We start from the raw sequence: 25,310 nt of genomic DNA, 5'->3' as shown, positions 1-25,310 counted from the left end.
AAAGATTACGGTCTCCATCTAAGGGATCAGGGTTAAAAGAGTGCTTTGTCAGGGCAAATATCAATTTCTGTAGCCATCAGGAGGAAGTCTGTTTTGAAGTAGTGCATATTTGGTAGGGTGTGCCCAGGCAAACACTGTGCCACCTGCCAGGAAAGATCTAAGGTGCTGCATAAAATGATACTGTAGTACCCTGCTAGATATCTATCACTAACTGTGGGGACGGCAATGTGCAGCCTTCCAAGTATCATCCCCACAGCCACTCCATATGTCGAATAGTAGATAAGATGTTCGAATCGTGAGAAAAGACAGTTGGCATTGATGGAGTGGTAGAGAGGCATATTTCCCATGGAAATCACTGGTTTTATTCACATGTTTTGGCTCCCCTCAGTTGAATCAAGGTAACGGAAGGATATCTATAAGAACAAATGCTCTAAGCCTGAAGCATAAAATTAGGACCAGTGGAAATTTACACTTCAAGACTGAACACACTGCTCTGGACCTGGTGCTACTAGACCAGATTGTCTACAGTTCAAAGTTTAGGGCTAGAGTCGGCAATAGGGGTTTGATATAGGTTGTGACCGTGCCAGATTCATGGAAATTTATCGGCATAAACTCATATATGTCTGAGTATTGAAAAATGCTTTACATGCCACTGCACTGTGGAATGTTGAAATGCACGTAATACTAAGGGAATTTATAGACTAAGAAAGGCACGAGAAAACTGCCCTGCCAAACAGAAATTCTGTGAAGGTCTGAGGAAGGGGACTTTATTATCATACAGAAAAACAGTGTTAAAAAAAGCACACATTATAAGAAAAATTCAAATGAAGATTGTTAGCAGGAGCAAGCCCAGCATGGACATCTAGGACGTGTGCATATTACGATGCCTGCTACTCAGGAATTTTGAGACAACCAAAAAAGGAGGAAATCCACATAATTCATAGGGATAAATCTACAATCACCTTCCCCTAACCTTTTGTGAATTAGCCCTAAATCTTTCTTTAGGTCTGGTGTTACCATGACTTTAGTTTTTACTGACATTAAAAGTTTAACATATTTTCATATTGGGGCTTTCAGGGAGCCTTCTCATCCATTGGTCGGCTGCTGTGTCATTCACATTCTTCTACCGCCCATTACAGCATAAAGTGTAGGCCATTGGGTGAGCGCAATTCAGCTATGAGCTAACTTCACTATTCATCTCTTTCACAAAGAGCACAAATGCACACAAAGTAGTTCACTTCAGTGTCAGGGACTACTATAGCAATGTGCGATTTTTGAGACAAAGATTATTTTTGTTTTTATCCAATGTTTTATTTCCTTTACCACCGGCCCAGCAGCTCCTTAGCTATAATGTTTCACAAATAGGCATGACAAATCAAAATAAGCATTGGCAAAGCCAAAACAATTTCAGCCAACAGCAGACCCACCAGCTATGCCAATGCTTGCTTCCTTTGTCAGTAAAATACCTTTCCCCACAGATCATTCATTGTATGACATCCACATCAATGTAATGCAAATATCTTCGACACCACAACAGGAACTGCAGCTGCTCAAGTTCCTAAGTCGCTCGAGTGAGATCAAATATGCACTACTGAGTTGGATGGTGGCATCATCTGCTATTTACAGCACTGCCAGTGGGGTTGTTGTAGCAGTGACACATGAAAACACAGTATTATTGAAAGTAATACCTGTGAGCACAGCTATGAATGTAATGTCAAGCAGTGATCAGATTCTACTCGTAGGTACCGTCTCCACAAGGCTGGAAGACCCTGGGGCTAGTCTGAGGGCAGGTGCACGCGGATCCTGGAAGAGAGGTGAATCCATGAAGGCAGGGGCTCTGTTGTGAGGGGCCCATAGTTAGCAGCTGGCCCATAGCTGCAGCCTGGACAGATTCATCATGCTATTTCTGTAGCCAAGATTTCAATCAGAAGACAGAGCAGCTGGGAAGCCTTCGGCTGATTCAGCTGACTCCTGATTTATAGATCTCTTTGGAAAGAAAGAGATCATTAATAACACTGTCTGCATGAGGCAGGAAGGGAGAATTGCATATGTGACCCCAGCACGTCTGAGCAAGCGAGGCCTTGTCTGTGAGATTCTGCAATGTGATGTATTTGCTCTAGGCCTCAATGAGGAAACATCTGATGTAAACAAAATATGGATTTAAAAAAGACACACACCTTAGTGGGGACCCTCTTCTCAGTAAGCACATTCATACAGCTGGCAAACAGGACTGTATAAACATATGTTTTGGTAAACTGATATGTTTGGTTGCAAGTTGAATAGCTTCAATTTTTGAACTTTGTTCTGGGATTAAATGTTCTTAGAAAGGCAATTTGCCACTGTGGTTTTATCAGGCTCATCTCAAAAACAAGCACTGGTAATGCCAACAGTTTTGGCTTATGAATGAAGGTGTTTTTTGCATCTTTAATGGGTTTAGGTACTGAAAAATTCATTACATATGCACTCTATCACTCATCTTTGCATTGATGCATTAATTCATCTATCCACTGACTCATTTTTGCGTTCACCTTCTGACCCAATCACAATAGAACACACAAAACTCAAAACCCATAAAAGACATACAAGAACACAAGTAGAAAAAAGACAACATGCTGCCGTCTAAACATGGGATGAATATGTTTGCAATGGCAAAACTAAATGCAGCAGCAGGGTGTCAATTTTGCAGGGCATTGTAAATAGTCTATAGCTGTTTGAAAGTTCCAGTATGTTCGCCGCATTTACATGCAAAGTGTTGGACATCCTTGAATGGTAAAACAGTGATAAACTATGGACAACAGCATTCCATAATGGCCTCTAGATTTACAGGAAGTAGCCACATGGTATGTGGCGCACTGCAGAAGAATTGAGCAGCAAGCAAGTGACTTGTTAGCACTGCTTCTTAAGAAACACTAAGAGAAGGAGAATGAAAGAAATGAAAGGAGATCAATGAAAGGAGAAAATTGACTGATGTGTTCTGAACCATCACCCGACGTAGTAGGCTGTCATTGCTGGAAGCAAATGGCACTCAGACAGACCAGAGGTAAAGCAAAGCTGACCCAAAGGCCCTCTAACTACAACATTCTAGCAGACTGCTAAGAAGAGATTTTAGCAAAAATTATTTCAATGGAAATCTACTTCCTCAGAGGTTGTCAGAGGTGGTTATGAACACCAAAATACTCGCCTAAAAAGATATTATGTGGTATTTCATGAAATAAAATTCATATCAGTAGGCTTTAATACGGAGAAATGACAACCCACCCTTAAATGCCTATTTACTTTAACACCTGCTTTTTATAACCAATATGTCAAGGCTACTGCGTTTATCATACCTTTTCCTAATAAACACATAGGAACTATGGCATTGGAAATATTTTTCCTAGAGAACCAGTCAGGCCTTTAACTGTTATTATTGGCTTGCCACCATAAACCGTGCACGTCTTCTATACCAACAGTTTGTCAGAAGGGGCAACCAGCATAAAAACCATTGCCTACTATGGTAATCTGTGAGAGTCCACCTAACAAAATACCTATCTGTACATTTTAATGCAGAGTAATAAAAATCTACATTCTAATGCATATTACTTATGCTTACAACAATCAAAATGTCAGGCCTACTGCCTTTATAGTAACTTTTCATAAAGAACTGGACAGACCAATGGCTTCCGGCACAGCGTTTCCATGCATACTAATCAAACCTATAGATGTTATCATTGACTTGCCACATAACAAACTCATGCCTACTGTACTGAGTGTAAACATTCCCACAGGGCAACCATCAGGTATACAGTCATTAAATAAAAAATGTATACAAAATTACAGTTGGCAAAGAAAAATACTATCTCTCCTAATAGGGCTACCAATGATTGACACAGTAGAAATCTTCTATAGCCATAGTTTGTCAGAGAGGCTTATAGCCACAGGAACAAAGCTATTAACCTGGTGGTAATGTACTTTTGAATGATTCCTCGTTTCCAAAAAGAAGGTACCTGAGCTGTAGAAAAGCAAAAATTCAACCTTTTTTTAAAGAAGAAAAACACACGACAGCTGATCCCAATGTGCCAGGGAACTATAGACCTATTTCTCATGATGCCAGCATTGTCTAAGTTATTGAAAAAAAATTCTTAAATCGACAACTCTCCAGTTACTTAGAATCTAATGAACTAGTACACCACAGCAAGTCTGGTTTCAGTCCTAAATGTAGCACAGAAAAGGTCTTACTGGAAGTGACTAAGCTTGTCACAAATACTCTGGCTGCAGGGGGCAAGGCTGTAACAATCCTTTTAGACTTATCAACTGCTTTTGATATGGTGCCCAAACCTTGGCTTCTTTCTCGAATCCAGGACATAGGAATCAGCGTGGTGTCATTGAAGTGGCTGAAGTCCTTCTTAGAAGATAGGAATCAGGAAGTATTGATGCCCCCATATTCCACAGACTCCAGAAAACCCTCGGTGGGAGTCCCCCAGGGCTCTGCCCACAGACCTACAGTGTTTAATATCTATATGACCCCGCTGGCTTTTCTAATAGTCTTTTGGGGTCAAAATATTTTCCTACACTGACGATACTCAGCTTTTCTTTTCATTTAAAAAAAGTTGAAGTTATTACTTCAGATTCCATCAAACCTTGTCTTACTGTAGTCTTTAGTGGATGTGCCTAAACCAACTAAGGTGTAATGCAGATAAGATAGAGGTTCTCCGTTTTGGCCATAACTGTTTTCTAGACTGGTAAACTCACTGGACCAATGGTGCTTCATCTCCAGGCCAGTAAACCAAGACAATAAAAATCTGGAAGCTAGCAGTTGTCCATTCAAAACCAAATAAATACTGTGGTAGGAACATGTTTTGACGTTGTACACGCCGCCAAAACGTTTTTGCATTGTCTTTCTCTTCTGGACAGAAAATGTGATTCTTACACTTATTTTGGCTAGGCTGGACTATGCACATGCACTTTATTCTGATTTTCTGCATTACTAAGTAAATAAATGACAGTCAATACAAAATCTTGCTGCTCGCTTAACACTCAAGCTCTCACTGAGGCTCATTTTTCCTTACATCTTCAGGCTTTGCATTAGCTCCTAGTGAATAAATAAAATTTGTTCAAAAACCTACTTTTGACTTTAAAAGGGTTACATCAAAAGGGCCAAAGAGATCTATAGGCATTCATATTGACTTTACAGGAAATTGCAGTCTTCCAATAGACTATTGGTGCAAGTCTGCAGGATCCAGCTTCGAAAACAAGTAGCTGCTCTTTTTCCTTTTTGAGGCCCTTAGCTGGTAATAAACTCCTGCTGGACCTTTTCAAACTAACTCTGAATCTCAGCTTAAATAAAAGTTTAAAATTTAGCTTTTTTTCTCAAAACAAAGTGTAGTAATCATCTACCTCTCTTTACTGAATTAGCTCCAGGACACCCTTCGGAGTAGCCATGCGCTTTATAAATATGGCTTTCATTTCATCAACACCAAAACCCTTGCCTACTAAAGTAACCTGTGAGATTCCATGTAACAAATCTGTAGGTTTTCCTACCTCCACTGACCACATTAGGATTCGAGGCATCATTCTAGACAACAAGCTAATCATGACGACTCAGGTCAACTTTGTCACCTCCTCCTGCTTCTTCATCCCCCTCCTGCTTTGTAAGATATTCAAATGGCTACCCCAAGGCTCAAGACTCACCATCACCGAGGCCCTCATCTCCAGCCAACTAGAATGATGCAAAGCTCTCTACGCAGGTATAGCAGCTTGCCTCCTCTGACTAGACCATAAAAAACATCACAACCAGACTTGTCCTTGATCTCCCTTGACAAACCCACATTACACGCTCCTGCAGGAAACTCCACTGGCTCCCTGTACTGAAAATATGCCAGTTCAAGTTCCTGACTAAGCATGAGCGCTAAATCCGCTCTGCTCGCGGATTTTGCGGATTTTCGGTAAATTCGCGATCCGCGAACTCTCGTGAATTTACCGAAAATTCGCAATCCGCGAGCGGCGGATTCCTAGGTCAAAAGTTCAAGCCTTGCTGGCCTGTTGTTGTAACTATTTTACGATGGCGCCGGCAAGCTGCCAGCGCCGGCAAGCTGCCAGCGCCATCGTAAAATAGTTACTAAATTAGCTTCAACAGGAAGCACTAATAGATAAAATCAAGCAGGCGCTCGTGCATCTGCTTTATTTTATCTATTCGAGCTTCCTGTCCCCAAATATAAACAACTATTTTTTGGACTCTCTTCCAAGTCCATGAACCTCCAATATTAGCGGAGACATTTTAATATACTCTGCATGAGAGGTGCCCTATACCCTCTTTTAAGTCTGCGAGCCTTCGAGAATAACGAAGACATTTTTTAATTATCACGACATGAGAGGTCCCCTTAGCCCTTATGTTTGTAACAGACATATTCTCCGCATCCTGGAACTGCGGCATTGATCCAGAATTTCAACATACACGGCATTCTACCGAAGTTATAAAATACACGGCGAATTTAACTTCTGATGCAAGAAGACACATTATGTGCGTCTGTAAAGTACCGCGTTACCAAAATATTGGCCAACACCAAAAAATCTATATTTTTTGTTGTATATCCCCCAGCTCCCCCATTCCTAGATCTATGTCTGTAAGCCCGTACTCACTGAGAAAAGTGGCGTGCTCTTCCGAAAGAAAGTGTTCGTTTGAAAGTTTGCAGCCGACGCCCAAAACGCCGCTTTATATTTCCGCAATGTGACAAGCACCTGGTGTTCACGCAATGTGTATCCCAAGGGAGTCTCTACAAATTATACCCCCGGCTACACCCTTATTATATTAAACTACGAATATATGACAATGATACGTACATCATTTAAATTATTTACTGCAATGTAGCAATTTTCAAAGTGCCCAATTTTGTTTCTTTACTGCGTAGGTCACCATATAAGTATAGCCCTTCAGCGCTAGTATCTTCCGGTTAGAAGTTTCCCCAGGGGATGTATCCAAAGCATGGTCTCCCATGCGGTCGCCCTGTAAACATTCCTGGCACAAAATTAAACCTCAACCGGAAGCACTTACAGATATCATGTAAGCATGTGCCCTAGTTGAAGCTTAAATTCAGTGACTCATTTATCGGCCCCAAAAACAATCGTGAGCGTTGTCAAGTCTGGGCAGCTGTCTCTCATCGGTATCTGACCTTTTATGCACACAAGAGGCATGTGCACTCGCATGGAAGCCCCGCCCCAAATCCGCAATTACGAAAATCCGCAAATACGCGGATTTTGCGGATCCACGATCCGTGAATACGCAAATTCGTGAATCCTGGATCCGCAAAATCCGCCCATGCTTATTCCTGACCCATGCATACAAGGCCCCACACAACTGCAGACCAGCCTACTTGAACCTCATACTGAACTTCCATCAGCCCACCAGAAACCTCCGCTCCATGTCTCTTTCTCTAACCCTCATCCATACGTATCCGATGTACAAAAATGCAGAGGTCACGCCTTCTCCTACATAGCAGTGAAGACATGGAACAAGCAACCCTTTCATCTACGGACCTCCCCATCTCTTCCAGAGTTCCGAAAGTCCCTGAAGACCTGGCTTTGGCTAATCAACTGGATCCTGCCAATGCCTGGATACCCTAATGGGTAACAAGAAGCATTCTATAAATCTATTGAATCATTGATTGGTTTCATAACAAACAAACAAGCCTATAGCCTTTATCATTGGCTTGTCCCCATAACTGAGTAAAATCTACGGTATTGAGTATAGGCTTCCCACAATACAACCATCTGGCATACAGTCATAAAGTTCAATTGAATAGAAAATTGGAGTAACCAAAGTAAAATACTGTTGCTTCTGGGAGAGCCTAACAAGGATTATTGTGGTAAATATCTTCTATCCCAATAGTTTATTTGGGTGGACCACCAATACCAAAACCCTTGCCTACTACAGCAATCTGTGAAACTCCATGCAAAGAATAGTTGCTGACAGGCGTTAACACAGTCTAATACCAATACAGCCTTAAAAGCCTATTGTCTTCAAATACGTAGTCAGGTCTACTGTCTTTGTTATAACATTTACAATGAACAGATCAAACCTATGAAATCTGTTATGAGTTTTCCCAATAAACCCTTTAATGCCTTCACCCTTGGCTTTAACCCTACCCAACACCAGCCTATTCAAGTGCACATAAACTGGCAATCATTGTGCATACAGTTTTAAAAATTAAAAACATGTAGAAAAAGATAGATTGCAAAAGACTATGCAATCCCACGCAACAGGGCCTAACAAGAATCATCACAGTGAAAATTCCCATGGTTTGTCAGAGTGGGTGGCCAATGCCAAAACCCTTGTCTTCTAGAGTAATCTGTGAAATTACATGTAACTGAATACCTGCCTATATCCTTTAGCACAATGTGATACCAACCAATTGTTAAAGGCTTACTGTCTTTAACAAGTGCTTTTCACAATTAATAAGCTAGAACCAATGGACTTTGTCATAAAAGTAAATCAGACCTATGGTATTGAACATAACATTTCACAGCCCACCAATAAGGCCTTTAGATTGTCACCATAACCAACTCTTGCCTACAGTTTTTAGGGTAAGCTTTTCCTCCCAGCAACAGTCAGACAAACAGTATTTTGCTAAGCCAACTGTAATTTTGTATACTTTACTAATTTTATGGCTAACTCTCCAAAGAGCGCCTAAGAAAGAGTCTCACAGACCAAACCTTCTATATCCATGGTTTGTGCCACAGGGCAACCAACACCAAATCCCTTGCCTACTATGGTAATCTGTGTGATTCCATGTAATAATATATCTACCTATCTGCAGGCTTTAAAATAGAGTAATAAGCACACAAAAGCCTGTTGAATTCAAAAACATTTTTTTAAAACATACATAGAACGTACTGCCTTTATCATAATAAACAGTTCAGACCTATAGTCCATAATAAATGGCTTGCCACATACCCAAGTTGGTCTTGCTGTATCTAGTGTAAGCTTTGCAACATGCCAAAATGTGAAATAAAATCAGTCTTTTTGAATGGAAGCACACACATTCAGCACAATCAAATACCGTACTCAGGGTAATTAACAGGTGGGTGGAACTTAAGCCCCTCTCATCAGTACTCTAAAAATACTTTTTGTGTAACACATACGATAAGATGGAAGTTGTACCATCAAGTAAGAGCTAATATCCATGTTGCTTAGTGAAGCCCTGTGGCATCCCACACTGTTCTCAAACACAAAACTGCATGTTTAATCTAAGGACGAAGGAGAGGGTGCTGACACTGCAATACATTCCTCATGACTGCCTCCTTCCAACTGAGCTTCTGTGCTATTATAGTAAAACAAACATAATAAAGTATCTAGTTATCTAAGATATTTTAACAGAATTACAATGTCATGTGACAATTTTTTCTGTGTACACACACAAGTTCTATCCAATCAAAACATGTACTCCTGGCTATCAACATGTGGGCGGAACCAAAACCCTTCTATGAAGTACTCTTATAGGGTCTTTTCTAGACAGATTATGCCTGGTGACAACTTCGCCGCCAAATGATCGAATTAAATGTACATTGATTGTTTCTTGCATGCTTAGAACAAACTGTTGATTTGTCTTCTAGCATTCCACAAGCTGTTATCTACCCCTAAACGAGCTTTGAGCATAACATAAGAGGGCCCAAAGCCCTCAAACTATTATGCCAAATACATCCAGAGACTGTGTTATGATGGAACTTAGGTGTTATGATGATATTCGTAGACGTGAGGTGTGTAGGTTCCAAGGTGGTCAGTTACTCTGGTCTCCTTGGAGCAAATCGACACCAGGTTGTGTTCTCCAACAAATCTTATTGCAAAGAGTCACCGGTGTTCTGTATTCATGGGGGCCTTCTCATCGCAACATACTATAATTCACTTTTTCTCAATCTTCCTAAACACATTCTAAATCGCTTCCAGATCAGTCAAGATATGGCGGCCGGGTCTTTTCCGGGGTTTAAAGAAACATTGCCACACCGTCCCTTTTCTATGTTCTCTGAACTTTGCTATCTCCAAAGGCTGTCTCTTGGACTATTGCTACTGTGCTTTTTACACCACTAGTCCTACGTTCATTGAGAATCTCTTCACTTAATACCTCTCTTATGGACCCCTTCACTTGTCTCAACTCATGCTCTACTCTAAGGCAAGGCGGCAGATAACTAGCAGTCCTCATAGCCAAGGTCTGGAATCCCCGTCCAATTTCTTTTAGCTCCTTGCCCTCTCGGTTTTGAATTCTGGAAGCTAGTAAAAGCGTACCTATTCACTCCATTTGTGGATTTATGTACATTTTCCTTAGCGTCAGGACACCTACCTGGTGTTATCACGCTCTTTACAAATGTAATATCAATCAGATTTGTTATGTACAAACAAAGGATTTCTATGCTTGAACATTAGTTTGTTTCTAATCAGGTCTGTGCCTTTGCACAGTTTGTTTTCCATGTGTTGTGTTCTTAGTTGGAAAGTTTCAGGTTGGCACATTCGTTTGATGTGTTTAATTCGAAATTTTCAAAACTAGTACGCAAGTCAGTTGAGCTGCTGCCTAGAAAGTGTCAGGGTGATTCATGACAGGAGCCGAGAAAATTAGGGGGTTCCTAAAATATTTTTCCCCATGCAATGTCTATTGAGATTTTGCAGTTTTTAGACACAACTATAGCCTGAATCGCTGAAAGGAATTACACTAAATTTTGCGGAAACTTAGATCTTAACTTAAGAGACCTTTTTGTAATTTTGTGTAAATCTGTTCAGTAGTTTGAGAGTTATTAAAGCAAGAAATGTATATATATATCTAGGGATGCAGATCCTCCATGGGGGTACCTGCATATTCGAAGCACAATTGGGAGAAAAAACATACCTCAACCGCTATTACTTTATGTAAAAAAAATCCTCTGAAAAAAAACCCAAAGGTTACAGAGACTTTAGAGTTAGGTTGCCATTTTACCCACACAAAACCATAGAAATTCAGCAGTTATACTATAAGTCATGCTGTTAAGTAACTTTAGGCCACAAGTTATAGTTTCTTAACATAAGTATAACTAATACTATAACTGCTGAATTTCTATGGTTTTGTGTTGATAAAACATCAACCTAACTATAATGTCCCTGTAACCTTTGCTTTTTCAATATGTATATATATATATATATATTATATATATATATCAATGTTCCCTCCAATAGGAGTGAGGAAACATGCCTACAAATTAGCTCCAGTCATTTTGCACTTGAGAAACACACTCTTGCCGAAACGTATTAGGCTGACTGAAATTAATGCTGAACTGCAAATCTGCTGTGTGCAGTGGAGTGATGCTGTTTGGATGTATGCCACTTTTGGCTAGATTTGTGCTTAAATATGAAAGCATGAAAATAAAATAATTCACAAATGTATGCCAGTATGTGTTTAGCATTTACGTAAAAACATGAAATGGTTGGCTGAAAATCTTCAGAAGTTCTTTTTTTAAGTTAAAAGTCAACTTTTCATTATTGAAAAGTAAATTACACCATTAACATTTACAGGACCTTACTCAGAGCCACAGTTGAACTCAAACTCAGCTGCAATAGTTGAGAATCAACCTTAAAAGAACTAAGGGGATTATTGTAACTGTAAATGCATTTATGAAGCAATTACTACACTTGACAAGGCTTTGAAGTGTTTTATGCCGGGCATCACTTTGCTTCACAAACCAAGGTTAGTGGTTAGTCTAGTTATGATCAGCTATTGAGATCAATATTGTGCTCTCAAGGAAGACATTCTGTGAATTTGTAGATTAAATTAACAGGAGTTAGGTGTGATCATTGGTGGGGTCTGAGAGGGAGAGTTCATGCAGATGAGTAGAATACATTAAGTATTTTTAGGTTGTAGGTATTAGTTTCAAAGGAGAGGTTATGATTTCTTTTTGAAATTGTATAACCAAACGAGGCCAGTATGCAGAAATACAATATTAAAGGCAAAGATACATGTGACTTAAATTAGGCAGCGCTCAGGGAGATAGTGTTACATTAAGTATTCCGACAGTCTATCCCCTGTTGGACTACTGCTAGGCCACTGCTTCAGCAATGACAGCTAATCAGCTCGGAGGTAGGAAGGATAAGATAATGGATAGAAGCATATATAGGGAACTATGAAGAGCTTTAGGCTACACTCGAAGGAGGTAGTAACCTCATGATCATAGCAACATGGTATAATATAGAGAGTAAACAATGCAGACAATGAAAGCCTGGAACAAATGTCTTCCGATGTTCACTCTTAAATTTTGACTCACAGTATTAATTAAAAGAGCAGACAGTGGAAGTGTATTGCTTGCATGCTTGTGCCTGGAGGGTGGAGACCCAAATACTGAAATGAGTAACTTGGACGAAGTGAGGACAGCTTCCACAGACAATTGAAAGAATATTGCCTGCATTCCTATAGCTGGAGGCAGGGTTGGACTGAAACACAAACTCTGTTGGCCTGGGGCCAAAACAAATGTGGCCCCTATTAGTGAATTCGAAAGCTAAAAAGGTGGCTCATGTTTACAAACTATGGCAGTTTTGAACATATAAAGACACACTGTACATGGAAGATAACATTTATTTGAGCTTTTTGGTTTAAAAAAAAATCATTTTAATTGAAAAAGCACAAAAGTCATATTATATAAAATACACAATATGTGCATATATTCTATTGTATTCATATTGCAATATAAAATGCTCAAAATATTACATAACTCATAAAGGAGGGAACAATATATACCACTGTTAGACCTGGCATCTTTGGCGTGGTTTCCCCCTATCATTTTGCCTCTGCCTCCTGTATTTTTGATGCTGTGCTGGATTTCGTTTTTGCTGGTTTAGATGCTTTGGACACTCTGCCACTGCTGAAGAGTGCCAGAGTGTAAGTGCTCCCTATGTAAATTGTTATTCTGATTAGATATACATGTTTGGCATATTTGTGTCACCATGAAGTCCCTAGTAAAGTGCACTGGATGTGCCAGGGCTGGTGATGACAAATGCTACTAGTGGGCCTGCAGCACTGATTGTGCCACCCACAGGAATAGCTCTAAAATAGTGTCTAAGGCCTGCCACTGCAGTGCCTGTGTGCAGTTTAGAAACTGCCATGTCCTCCTGGTCAGTGTCCCCACTGACCAGGCCTAACCCTTTCCTTTTTGTACACATCAGTCACCCCTATGGAAGGCCCAAGGTACCCCCCTGGGCAGGGTGCAGTGTAGGTAAAAGGTAGAGCATGTACTAGTGCAGGTGACATGCTCTGGTAGTGAATGGCAGCCATTTTCGTTTTTCACTATTGTAAGGCTATCTTGCTCCATAGATTAACATGGGGGATGCTGGCTACAGTGGCTTCCAGTATTTCTTCCCATAGGAACAAGATAGTACATAAGTATCTAGTATCCCTGAACTCAGAATTTAATAACACATCTTTTAGGAAATGTTGTTTTTAAATCCTGTGTTTGAGAACAGCATTTTTAGAAAGTTGCTGTTCTCTTGTCTGACCCTTCTGTGTGCCTGGGCCTGTTTGTGTATTGACTGTCTGGTTTGAGAGTGACAGGGGCTGGGGATTCCCCAGGAGGCTGGCTGAGTCAGCCCTAGGCTGAATGACTGCATTTGCAACTGGAGTGGTCGGAGGAGTTAGCACCTGGGCCTTAATAGGGCTGTGCCTGCCTTCCACAATGCTGGCTCCACCTCCTGCTGGGCGGCAGACGACCCTGCTCCTCACTCTGAAAGGAAAGAAGAAGCCAACAAAACAAAGTACTCAGGAAACACCCAGAAATGGTTCAGACCGGGCTCAGGGCCCACATGCACAGAGAGAACAAAGGGCTAGATCTAGGTAACTCAAATTTACCGACTCATAAATACCGAATTTTACCAATTCGGTATTTATGAATCGGTAAATTAGAAGGAGGGAGATGTAGGTAATTTTTTATTTTGAATTACCGAATCTGTAACATTCGGTATTTACCGATTCGGTAAATACCGAATCGGTATTGCCCAGTGATTCCTATGGGCCTTGAAGCCCATAGGAATCAATGGGCAATACGATTCGGTATTTACCGAATCGGTAAATAACGAATCCTGCAAGGGTGCAGGGGGTGTCACTTTGACACCCTCTAGCACCCCAAGTACAGGCTTGTGTGACATGTGGCACACATATGTGTGTCACATTGCACAGATGTGCATGCACACCTGAATTCGGTATTTTACCACCCAATAGGATTAGGTGGTAAAATACCGACTCTTAAGGGCCTGTGGCACTCTTAGGAGTGTCAGTTACATGTGGATTTACCGAATCGGTAAATATACAGATTTGGTATTTTACCGATTCTGTAAATTTATCGATTAGGTAAATTTACAGAATCGGTAAAATATAGGCCCCTACATCAGAAAACCCTAATACCGGTCGGTACAGGCCGATTTCGGCCGTTACCGACCGGTATTAGGGCTCCTACATCTGGCCCAAAGACTTTAGGGGTATAAGTACAGGACCCCTGACAACAGAAAATTAGATCATCCTGGAATCAAAAAGGAACCTCTGCCAAGGAGAAAGCTGAAACTGAAGAAGGAAGACTGTCCTGCTGTTGGATCCTTCTCCTGCCACTCCTGCAAGTTCGACTGCATAAGGACCCACACCAAATCCACAGACTCCAAACAGAGATCTGACACTAACCACCTGAAGTGCATCCTACTCAACACCCGCTCGATCCACAGACACGCCATTGAACTTTGGAACCTACTCGACACCACATCGCCGGACGTCGCCTTTCTTACAGAAACCTGGATGAACGCCTCATCAGCGCCCGACATCGCCATAGCCATCCCGGACAGCTACAAGATCATCCGAAAGGACCGCATCAACCAAACAGGAGGAGGAATCGCCATCGTTCATAAGAACACCATCCGCATCACGACCAGTTCCGATGACATCCTCACAACCGCCGAACACCTTCACTTCCAGATTCACACCGACCCTAAGACCACACTCAGAGGCACCCTCATCTACAGACCACCCGGACCCCACACACAATTCAGCGAAGACCTCACAGACTTCATCAGCCCTCACGCCCTCCCCTCCGAGGACTACATTCTACTGGGAGACCTCAACTTCCACCTGGAAAAGATCAATGACAACAACACCACCACCCTTTTAGACAACCTCGCCAATCTCGGACTCAAACAACTTGTTGACACCTCCACCCACTTCGCCGGGCACACGCTCGACCCAATCTTCACCTCCAGCAAGCACATCTCCTTTAATCACACCACAGCTCTCCATTGGACGGACCACAGCTGTGTGCACTTCAACTACAAAAAGACCACGACCCACAACCACCCACAACCATTTCCCCGGAGAAACTGGAATAAAATTACCACCGACCAGCTCTTCACATCGCTTCACCAAAACCCTCCTGCAAAATCATCGGACCCAAACCAAGCAGCCACCAACCTCACACAATGGATCACCCACAGCGCTGACGAATTAGCACCCTTGAAAAACCATCAAATCAAGCATGGCAGCAAAAAAGCCCCCTAGTTCAATGATGACATTAAGAAATCCAAGAAGATCTGTCGCACCCTCGAGAAAGCCTGGCGAAAAAACCCAACCACTGACAACCTGACCACCCTCAAGAACGCCACCCGCAAACACCACCAACTGATCCGATCCACCAAGAAATCAGCATTCAAGGATCGACTCGACAACAACACCCACAACAGCAAAGAACTATTCAACATCGTCAAAGAGTTTACCAACCCCACCGCCGGCACCAACAACATCACTCCCTCCCAAGACCTCTGCGACTCTCTAGCCTCGTTCTTCCACAACAAAATCGCTGACATTCATAACAGCTTTGGAAACTAGCCCACCCCATTTACCTCCAAACTAAACCCCCCCCCCAACAACCTTTGCGCCTGGAACCCAATCACCACTGAAGACACCATCCGCCTAATGAACACCATCCACTCAGGATCGCCAACCGACCCGTGTCCCCACCACATTTCCAACAAAGCAGACTCCATTATCGCACCCCATCTCCGAGACGTCATCAACTGCTCCCTCAACTCCGCCACCTTCCCGGAAAGCTGGAAACACGCCGAACTCAGCGCCCTCCTGAAGAAACCTACAGCAGACCCCACCGAACTTAAGAACTACCGCCCCATTTCGCTCCTTCCATTCCCTGCCAAAGTCACTGAGAAAGCCGTCAACAGTCAACTCGCCACCTTCCTCGAATCCAACAAATCCCTAGACCCTTCACAGTACGGCTTCCGAGCCAAACACAGCACCGAGACCGCCCTCATCGCAGCAACAGACGACATTTTGAACTCTACTGGACAACGGAGAAACAGCTGCCCTCATCCTACTTGACCTCTCCGCAGCCTTCGACACAGTCTGTCATAGCACCCTTATACAACGCCTCAGCAACGTCGGAATACAAGGAAAAGCCTTGGACTGGATAATCTCGTTCCTCTCCGGAAGAACCCAGAGAGTCCGCCTCCCCCCTTTTAGATCAGAGGCCACCGAAGTCATCTGCGGCGTACCCCAAGGATCTTCACTCAGTCCCACCCTCTTCAACGTATACATGAGTCCCCTCACATCCATTGCGCGCCAACACAACCTCAACATTATCTCTTACGCAGACGACACTCAGCTGATCCTATCCCTCACCAAAGACCCAAACACCGCCAAAACCAACCTACACGAAGGGATGAAAGAAGTAGCCGAGTGGATGAAGTACAGCCGTTTAAAACTAAACTCAGACAAAACGGAAGTCCTCATCTTAGGATCTTCCCCCTCCGCCTGGGACGACTCATGGTGGCCACCGGCCCTGGGAACCGCACCCATACCAACGAACCACGCACGTAACCTGGGCTTCATCCTGGACTCCACCCTATCAATGACCAGACAAGTCAACGCCGTCTCATCATCATGCTTCAACATCCTACGTATGCTCAAAAAAATCTTCCGCTGGATCCCCACCGAAACAAGAAAGACGGTCACCCATACACTGGTCACAAGCCGACTGGACTATGGAAACACCCTTTACGCCGGCACCACAGCCAAACTACAGAAAAAACTCCAACGCATCCAAAATGCCTCAGCCAGACTCATCCTAGACATCCCCCGCCAAGCTCACATTTCCGATCACCTGAAAGACCTCCACTGGCTCCCCGTCAACAAGAGAATAACATTCCGCCTCCTCACCCACGCACACAAAGTCCTCTACGACCTAGGACCCGAATACCTCAACACGCGCCTGTCCTTCTACACCCCCACCCGCCAACTTAGATCGTCCAACCAAGCCCTCGCCGCAATTCCACGCATCCAAAGATCCACCATGGGAGGAAGATCCTTCTCCTACTTAGCGGCCAAGACCTGGAATTCCCTTCCCACCCACCTCCGCCTCACACAGAACCACCTCTCCTTCAGAAAACAACTAAAAACTTGGATAAGTAGAGCTCCCCCCTCCCTCAAGCGCCTGGAGACCCTCTGGGTGAGTAGTGCGCTATACAAATTTTAACTTGACTTGACTCGACTGTTGCTCTGCTGGACTGACCTGCTGTTGCTTTGCTGCCAAGGAGAGGGGAAGGACTTTGCTAGTGTGCTGTGTCCCCTGTCTTGAAGGAATCTCCAAGGGCCTGAGAAGAGCTGGCTCCCTGTTCTGAAGTCCCAGGAACAAAAGGACTTCACCCCCAGCTTCCCTGAACTCTGCTGAGAGAGTTCTGTCCTTCCTAGAGTGCTTGATCCAGTTGTGGGGCCTCTGGAAGTTGTACCTGTGCTGGGAAGTTTGAAACTAAGCTTCAGAGACTTTTGCAATTGAAAAGTGTCGCATCGCTCGCTTGCGGAGTGCATCCCCGACAGTGCGAGAAGATTCCCCGCCACTACGAAGGTCGAGATCGTCGCAGCGTCTGTTGCCGCTGCCAGAGCCGTCGCATACTTCGTTTGCGGGACGCACCAGACCGGTGCGGGAAAGTCGAACATCGCTGCGAGTGTCGTCGCAGAGCCTGTCGTCACTGGGTGAGATCGCCGCACCGCTTGCTTGCGGACCGCATCACGTCGCTGCGAGCATCGTCGCAGAACCATCGCATCGAGGAGCTGCGAGAGAGAGGATCACCGGTGGACCGCGCATCGTCGCCCCGGAGATTGTCGCAGCCCCTACGAGATCGTCGCATCGTGCCTTTTGCGAGAACAAACTTCCTACGGAACCTACGCACCGGAATCCATACAAGTGGCCTTCCTCCCCATACAGACCAGATTCGTCGCAACACGCCCGCTGCTGCAGCGGGGCTGTCGCATCGCCACCCCAGGGTCTCAGGAGCAACGCATTGCTTGTTTTCCACCGCACCCGCTTCTGGTTTTGGAACTTTGTTGCAACTAAAAGGTACTGTGAGTAAACGTGACGCAACTGTGAACTTTTCACGCATCTGTGGATTATTCCATCGCAACCTAAAGAATTTTAACGCAACCTTAACAACTCTTTTGAAACCATATTCTTGAACTGTGCATGTTGGTTTTTTGTCGTTTTGGTCTTGTGTTGTTTAGATTAAATACCTTTATTTTTCTAAACTGTTGTGGAGTCAGTTTGTGGTGTTTTCACTGTGTTACTGTGAGTGTTGGTACAAATATTTTACGCATTGCCTCTGGTTAGCCTAGACTGCTCGTGCCAAGCTACCTAGAGGGTGAGCAGGGGTTATCTCAGAGGGTTATCTCCTTGCCCTGACTAGAAGCAAGGGTCCCTATTTGGACAGTGGTACCTACCTCTGCCAACTAGAGACCCCCAGTTCTAACAACCACAATGCAAATTACGATCAATATGTAACAACACCATGGTCCACAGTTTTATTAACAGGTACTCATTAAATTTGCACTTCATATTATATCATAAATATCATCGTGCGCTCCATCCCAGACCGCAGAATACAGGATTTGGGCAACTATTTCCATATCTTTACAAATTATTTCAACAAGCTCGTTCTTGCCACGTTGAGGCTCTCATACCACTTTACCCGCTTGATCTTATTTACCATTGGCTAAAATCCGGTACCTCAATAGAGCTCCATTTCTATGGGATTAGTGATTTAGCAACGAAGCAACAAATACAAACTGTTGCTGTCTTACAGAGATATTAATTGATTGGGAGATCATTCCAAATAGAGCCCCATAGGGATCTGATTGTATTGTTAATGGAAGCGGTCAGGGAAAAAACCTGAACACCTGGTCACACAAGTCGCAGAGACAAGGGCAGGTGAAGCATATATGCAGCCAGTCACAATTAGCCTTATTGCACATGAAACATGCTGCTGAGTCTGCAAGATACATTTTGTGAATAAGCTGCGGAGTACAATATAGCATCCATTTACTAAAAAAAATTTATTCTTGTGAAATTAACAGCACAAATAGCTTTACTGCAACTTTTGTTATAAAATCCCCATTGCTTTCAATCAATTGTACAATTTATGGAGGCAGCAATAGTACTTAACAAAGACAGTTTTGCTTCCTCTGCAAATTTCTGATGTAATAAGCAAGACCAATTACCTATACCCATTAAACTGGATATGAAATGAGCTTTGCTTATGCTTTGTGCTCCTGGGGAAGGCTCCATTCCACTCTCAATAAGAAAAATTCGAATTTGTCGAATTTGTCTTAGCTAAACCATAGTTTATGAGCTGTTGATGGAAGCTTATTTGCTAGTTGATACCAGAAAATTACTGTTCTGGCTTGCACAAAACTTTCTAGTTTGGAACATCACTCCATTTCCCAGTTTGATACGGCTAATTTATTTAGCTGTCAATCATCATTCCTGCATGCCTTTGCATTCAGAGAGGCTTCAATTGCTAAGACTACCTCGGCGAAAGTAATGGGTAACTCTTTGTGACTCTGCTGATTAAGATGGCATCTGCATGGATTACAAAATGTTATTAATACTTTCAAGAGCGCGTTCGTCTATTGTAGAGTAAAGCTATGAAGAATGTCCGAGATTTACTTCGCTGATTCAATCTGGTTGCGAAACCACTTTGTTTTCTGCAGAATCAAAAATAGACTTAATGCTGTTGTTATTCCTCTTTTTCTTTATTGACCATACTAAGTAACAGCTTACATGCTCACTTTCCTCATAGCTTTTCTGAAAGCAGATTGTTTTGATTCACTATTTCCACAGTTGTGAAATTATCTTTTAAACTTTGCCAAGCTTGACTTAACTTAACTCTGGCAGCATAAGTATTAGATGTGATGACAGGTCAAGCTGCAGTGTCTACAGCAGACTGCAGATGAATGGTTGTCACTTTTCTTTGTTTAATAACCTGTGCTTTGGAAGAAATAGCTTAAAGCTTATTAAAGGCCTTCAAAGCACCCCATACAGAAAAGGGATTGGCAGTACCAAAGTATCACTCCAGAAATTCATCTACTATAATATGCCATGTTCGCAACCCAAATCTCACTTTTTAACAAAGACTTGTCCAAACACCATCTGGGCCGAATTGTACTAGGGTCTTCTAAACTCAGTTAAATTGTAGGAGCTGAGTGATCAGAGAAGGCACTGGCTAAAATATCTGCCTTACTCTTAGACAAGGAGTACGACAGCGAAAAAAATGTCCATTGTGGATGAAATTCAGTATTGGCTGTTGGACTAAGTCTGCCTGGGCACTAACTTTCCTGAACAGCTCAATTACAGACGAGCTCTTTGTGCCTCCGGGAAGTAGCAAATGACAAACAGGAAAAAAACCTGAAACTAATAATTATCTGTTGTTTGGAAGGCTTTTGCTTATAATGCTTCTGTTAGAATCTGCTCTGTAATGCAATCATCTTTTAAATTAACCATGATCAAGGACACTTTGCATTTGGAGACACAGTGACAGGAACTCGGTGAGCACGCATGATTGTAAGGTCCTGGTCTTTAATGGGGAAATTAGGGAGCTGCATATGCCTTGATCATATTAGATATCATATTGTTAACAATTTGACAATCCTCCCAACCTTCCAGTATGCCCACAAAGTGAAGATTCGAGCAACATGCTCGATCTTCCATTTCTTCCAGCTTAGCTTTGATCTTATTTAGTTTACCTTTGGATCTTACTGCCCACATATCTAGTTGCTTACTGCCGTCTTCAAGGTGAGAAATCCTTTGTTCCGCTTGTTTCATATGTACATTGCATTGTATCAAGTTGCCATTTATGATACACAGTTGCTCCTTAACTTCCATTTTAGCGTGGGTTTGGGCAGTCCTCAATTTACAAATATGCGATAATTTTTGATGTAGTAACATTTCTATTGATGGAGAATAGCACATGTCAACTGATTTCTGATGCTTGTGGCTGTGACGATTAAATGATGTTACTCATATATTAAACAGAGTCTGTAGATTTGGAACTTTAATTCCTTTATTCTTTTATTAATAGCGTTCAAAATGGGAACGTCATGGAGGCTGCTGGAGCTGATGGATACGTTGCTCACAGATATCAATGTCTCCTCGTGGATTAAATTGTTGGGGTTAAGATCTCTATTGGGTATGGCATGCAGCACTGCTGTTTGATCCAAAGAAGATGGCCTTGTGGCTTGTGTAGGTCGTGCAGAAATAGGTTATGGTGTCTTCAGATACATCATAGATGCTACTTGGTCTGACCTTGAACCTTCCTGGCTTAACTGTCGCAGTGCATTGGTTGTTGCCACTGCGGCTAGGGGTTGATGTTCTTTTCCCACTGTTGCTTCGAGGCTGCTTTTACACCTAGCCACCTTAGTCGAAGTACTATCAACTGGTGGCCCAACACTGCACCTATTCTGAATTTCATCACCATCCATTGATTGCAATGTTGGCACCTGAACGGCAAAAAAGAAGTCTCGAGTTCATTATCTGATACCACAGCGTGGGCACCAATATTATTCAGAGCAGGGTCCTTATTATATATCGCCCTGTTTTGTCCTGAAAGCACAGTTGGACATTTTAAGTTAGAGTTCTCTTTGCCTAATTTCGTAGTTGTCATACAATGTTTTTGACCCTGATTATCTTTACAGGCAGTCTATTTCTGGCAGATCTTTTGTGAAATCAATATCGTTTCATTTGAGTAACTAGTCCTCCTTTCTACAGAAAATGTATCCTAAGTATTTGCAGATATATTTTTCCTTAAGTCTTTACCGAACTACGGCGTCAACACCTCAAGGGAGTCCAGAATGGGGGGTCCAGCAATCTGCACCGATGAGAAGTTAAGCTAAAGCCATTGTGGCAGAAGGCAGAGCACCCTGAAGGGGGCCGCAAGCCGGACCCACCACTAGATAGGCCACCTCTGCAAACACACTCCGGGGATCCCCTGCCCTAAAAAATGGTGTCTAGTACACTAGTTAAAGGAGCTCAACCTCCCACTCTTGCTGAAAATTGTAAACACATAGCCAATAATAGCCAATCCAGACTGCCTTCTCTTTTCTCATTTGGAACATCTAAACAATAAACAGTCCAACTTATGTTAACCCCCTGAGAAGGCAAACTAGCTTCAGAACCCATTATGCATCCGCTCCTCACCGTTTGATTAATACTGCTGAAGAGTGTTGAGTTGTTGCTACTTCACCTGTTGAGTTGTGCTCTTCAGCTCCAACTATCGTCAGGCCGTCTCTGGGCCACCTGCCAACAAAAATGACAGAGGCATCAAAACTGCAACATTCCAAAGTGCTCAGTACACCTTTCCTCTCAGTCGTCACTGTCGCGACCGCAGGACTGAATGAAACCGCATTAGGACATATCAAAATAGCCTCATTCCCGGCTTCTGCTTTCCGCTGTGTATTCAGTCGTTCCCTTGCCTGTAATTACTCTGTTGAAAGGCTAGAGTGCCCTGACTGATAAGGGGATTTTCCACCTGCCACCATGGGTCAAGGCATCTCTGCATTGCATTTAAATTCTGCCTCTTCCCGTAGCTATTACTCACTTCCCACCCAGTCAGCTACTGTGCTGCGCAGTCCAGCGTCATACACAGGGACCTCACTTTAACTCACGATGTTCATAATAAAAACGTACACGTCAGTAAATCTACATTCTTACACTTTAGTAAAGTTATTACATAGGCTAGACACAATTTACAAGTGTACTTTTATTATGAAGTGTAGACCTTTATGTCTACAATCCATGAATTCAGGGGTTGGGGCCGAATTTACAGGTGAAACGTTATTGCTATTAACACACAAATGGAGGTCTCCACAACCCGCCCTATGGTAAAGTACATGGAAAAGTAAAAACAAAAAAAAGCAGTTTAATAAACTTTGTAAAAACAAATAAGCAGAAATAGTTTTATGATAAATCATAATGAAAATTAATTTATATATTTAATTTAAATTTAGAACAAAATAAAAAAAAATGCTATAGCACTATTAGCTTAATTTAGCAATAATTTCTTTCTTCTAACGACTTATTTTTAAAAATACTGGGAAGTAAAATCTTGTTATACGTTATGCACTCAAAGTTACCAACAGTTACATATACAACTATGAAAATTAATGTAATTATTGTTTTTAAAAATTTATTTTTAAATTAAATAAAAGTTATGCAAATATTTTAAAATAAAATATTCATCATGCATATTTGTTAAATGTTACATTAAATTGATATATATTTTTAAAAAGATAGAATGAATTCATTAATTTTAACATTCTTTCCTATTGAGTTATATTTTAAGTCCCTACCGCTAGTATTTTCTATAGGTCAGTGTTACAGTAGCAGTGGTTGGCGATGTGTGGTGCTGCTATTACTCCAGGTCTGAGCTGGAGTATATTTATGAACGGTTGCGAGTCATTTCTGGCTGTAGTAACTTTAGAAGTGCAGTCTGTGAATAGCGTACCGAGATCTCTACTTACTCCTCCCAATAAGTTTTGCCCATTTTGCAGTAAGTATTCCCCCTTCCCTCTAACATTCACTGATAAAATGTAGGCCTATGTGTGCCGAGATCGCGGCAGTAGGGGCAGAGATCGCTGCAGAGAAAAGATAGGAGAGGCAGAGACCTTTGCACAAAGTTTAGTGAATATAATTTTGTATTAAGAAATTATTGGAGTATTACTAAATGTATAACAAAAATGCAATTTGTGAATATGCCCCCGAGTGTATATCTTGAGCACGTAACATTTTATTCAGTGGTGTTTTTCCTGTCCATTCCTGTGTGTCCAGAAGTGCAGGGGCGGTGCGGGGGGGCCCTCACCCTCCAGAGGGCCCCATCAGCACCGCACGTCTGCTGGGGAGCTCAAGTTTGAGTCCGGAGGGGGCTGCCCCCTCAAGATTCGTTACGCCACTGCAGAAATGAATGGGCAGAATGGTGCAATCTCAATCTCTCCTGTGATTGTGTAATGCTGTGTCTATCAGAGAACCTAATGACCAGGATGGTTTCAGTACAAGTAGAGAGGGCGACACAGTAACCACTTGTGAGCTACATGGCCTACCACAGGTGATCACTTACAGGGTTGACTTGGAAATTATTTAAAGGCTATTCTTATGCGTATGCTTAAAGACATGCAGAGTTAATCGATAGAATGAATGATGTTAGCATCAAACCAGATAGAATAGTAGGCATACAATTGCAAGAGCGTTTAATCAATGAGCAATATGGTTAAATCAAAACATACATAAATCAACAGGGGGTGCAGTGGCTAGCAAAGATCACACACTGGTCGCATAGAGGAGGAAAGTATATTAGTAAATCCAAAGTTGTCAGCAACAAATGTATGATATTCCACTCTTGTTGGAGAAACAGACCAGAGCATGTAACACGTTGATTATGGATTCAATTATGTTGTTAAAAGTGGACCCAAGGTCAATACAGATCACTATTTAGAAAATTGCAAAAAAATGCGACTAACATTTTATTTTCTACTCTGCATTCTGTAAAAGAGCAAACTTTTTCTTTCAATTTTTTTTTTACCCATTTATCGTAAAAACTGATAGGGACATTTTTGCTATTCTCTGAGGTTCCTCGTGCGGAAACTAATCTCTGGGTGTCTTTGCAATCGTCAACAAAGAAGACACAGTGTCGGCATCAATATTGTTCGGGAGTAAAAGATTATGAAGGCTTAAGTGCAAACCGGTTACTGGCTAGACCTTTTTACAAAAGGAGTCTGCTTTACACATAGGATTTTGCACCGTGCAATGGCTTATTTTAAACCAGATAATCATGTGATAACTTCTCAAACAGATCAAAAGATTGATGCTGAAGGAGGCATACAGAAAATAAGTTAGAAGAGTCTGCTAGAAGTTGCACTGTGAGAACAGGAGGCCCCTCTCTGTGGACCCCAGTGCAGACAGCACACTACAAGTTACAAAAGTTCAACTGCTGATCAAAGTCCACGGCTTCAAATAGATTTGAGCTA

The 25,310-nt window shown here is 42.3% G+C and overlaps 1 protein-coding gene across 11 annotated transcripts in view; it reads right to left on the bottom strand.

The window, feature by feature from the left end:
* The window catches only part of GHR (growth hormone receptor), a 1,023,550-nt gene that overhangs the window by 539,337 nt on the left and 458,903 nt on the right, over positions 1-25,310 (bottom strand). The window contains exon 1 of one of the 11 annotated variants that reach the window (XM_078675026.1): positions 22,489-22,773. The exons of the other annotated variants lie outside the window; for them this stretch is intronic. The gene's annotated coding sequence lies outside the window, so the exon portion shown is untranslated. Of the gene's footprint in view, positions 1-22,488; positions 22,774-25,310 lie in introns of those variants that run through there. 11 annotated transcript variants of the gene reach the window in all.

The sequence above is a fragment of the Lissotriton helveticus genome, chromosome 2_1 (assembly GCF_964261635.1).
Source record: "Lissotriton helveticus chromosome 2_1, aLisHel1.1, whole genome shotgun sequence".
NCBI lineage: Eukaryota > Metazoa > Chordata > Amphibia > Caudata > Salamandridae > Lissotriton > Lissotriton helveticus.
This window is presented reverse-complemented; position numbering and strand designations above follow the sequence as displayed.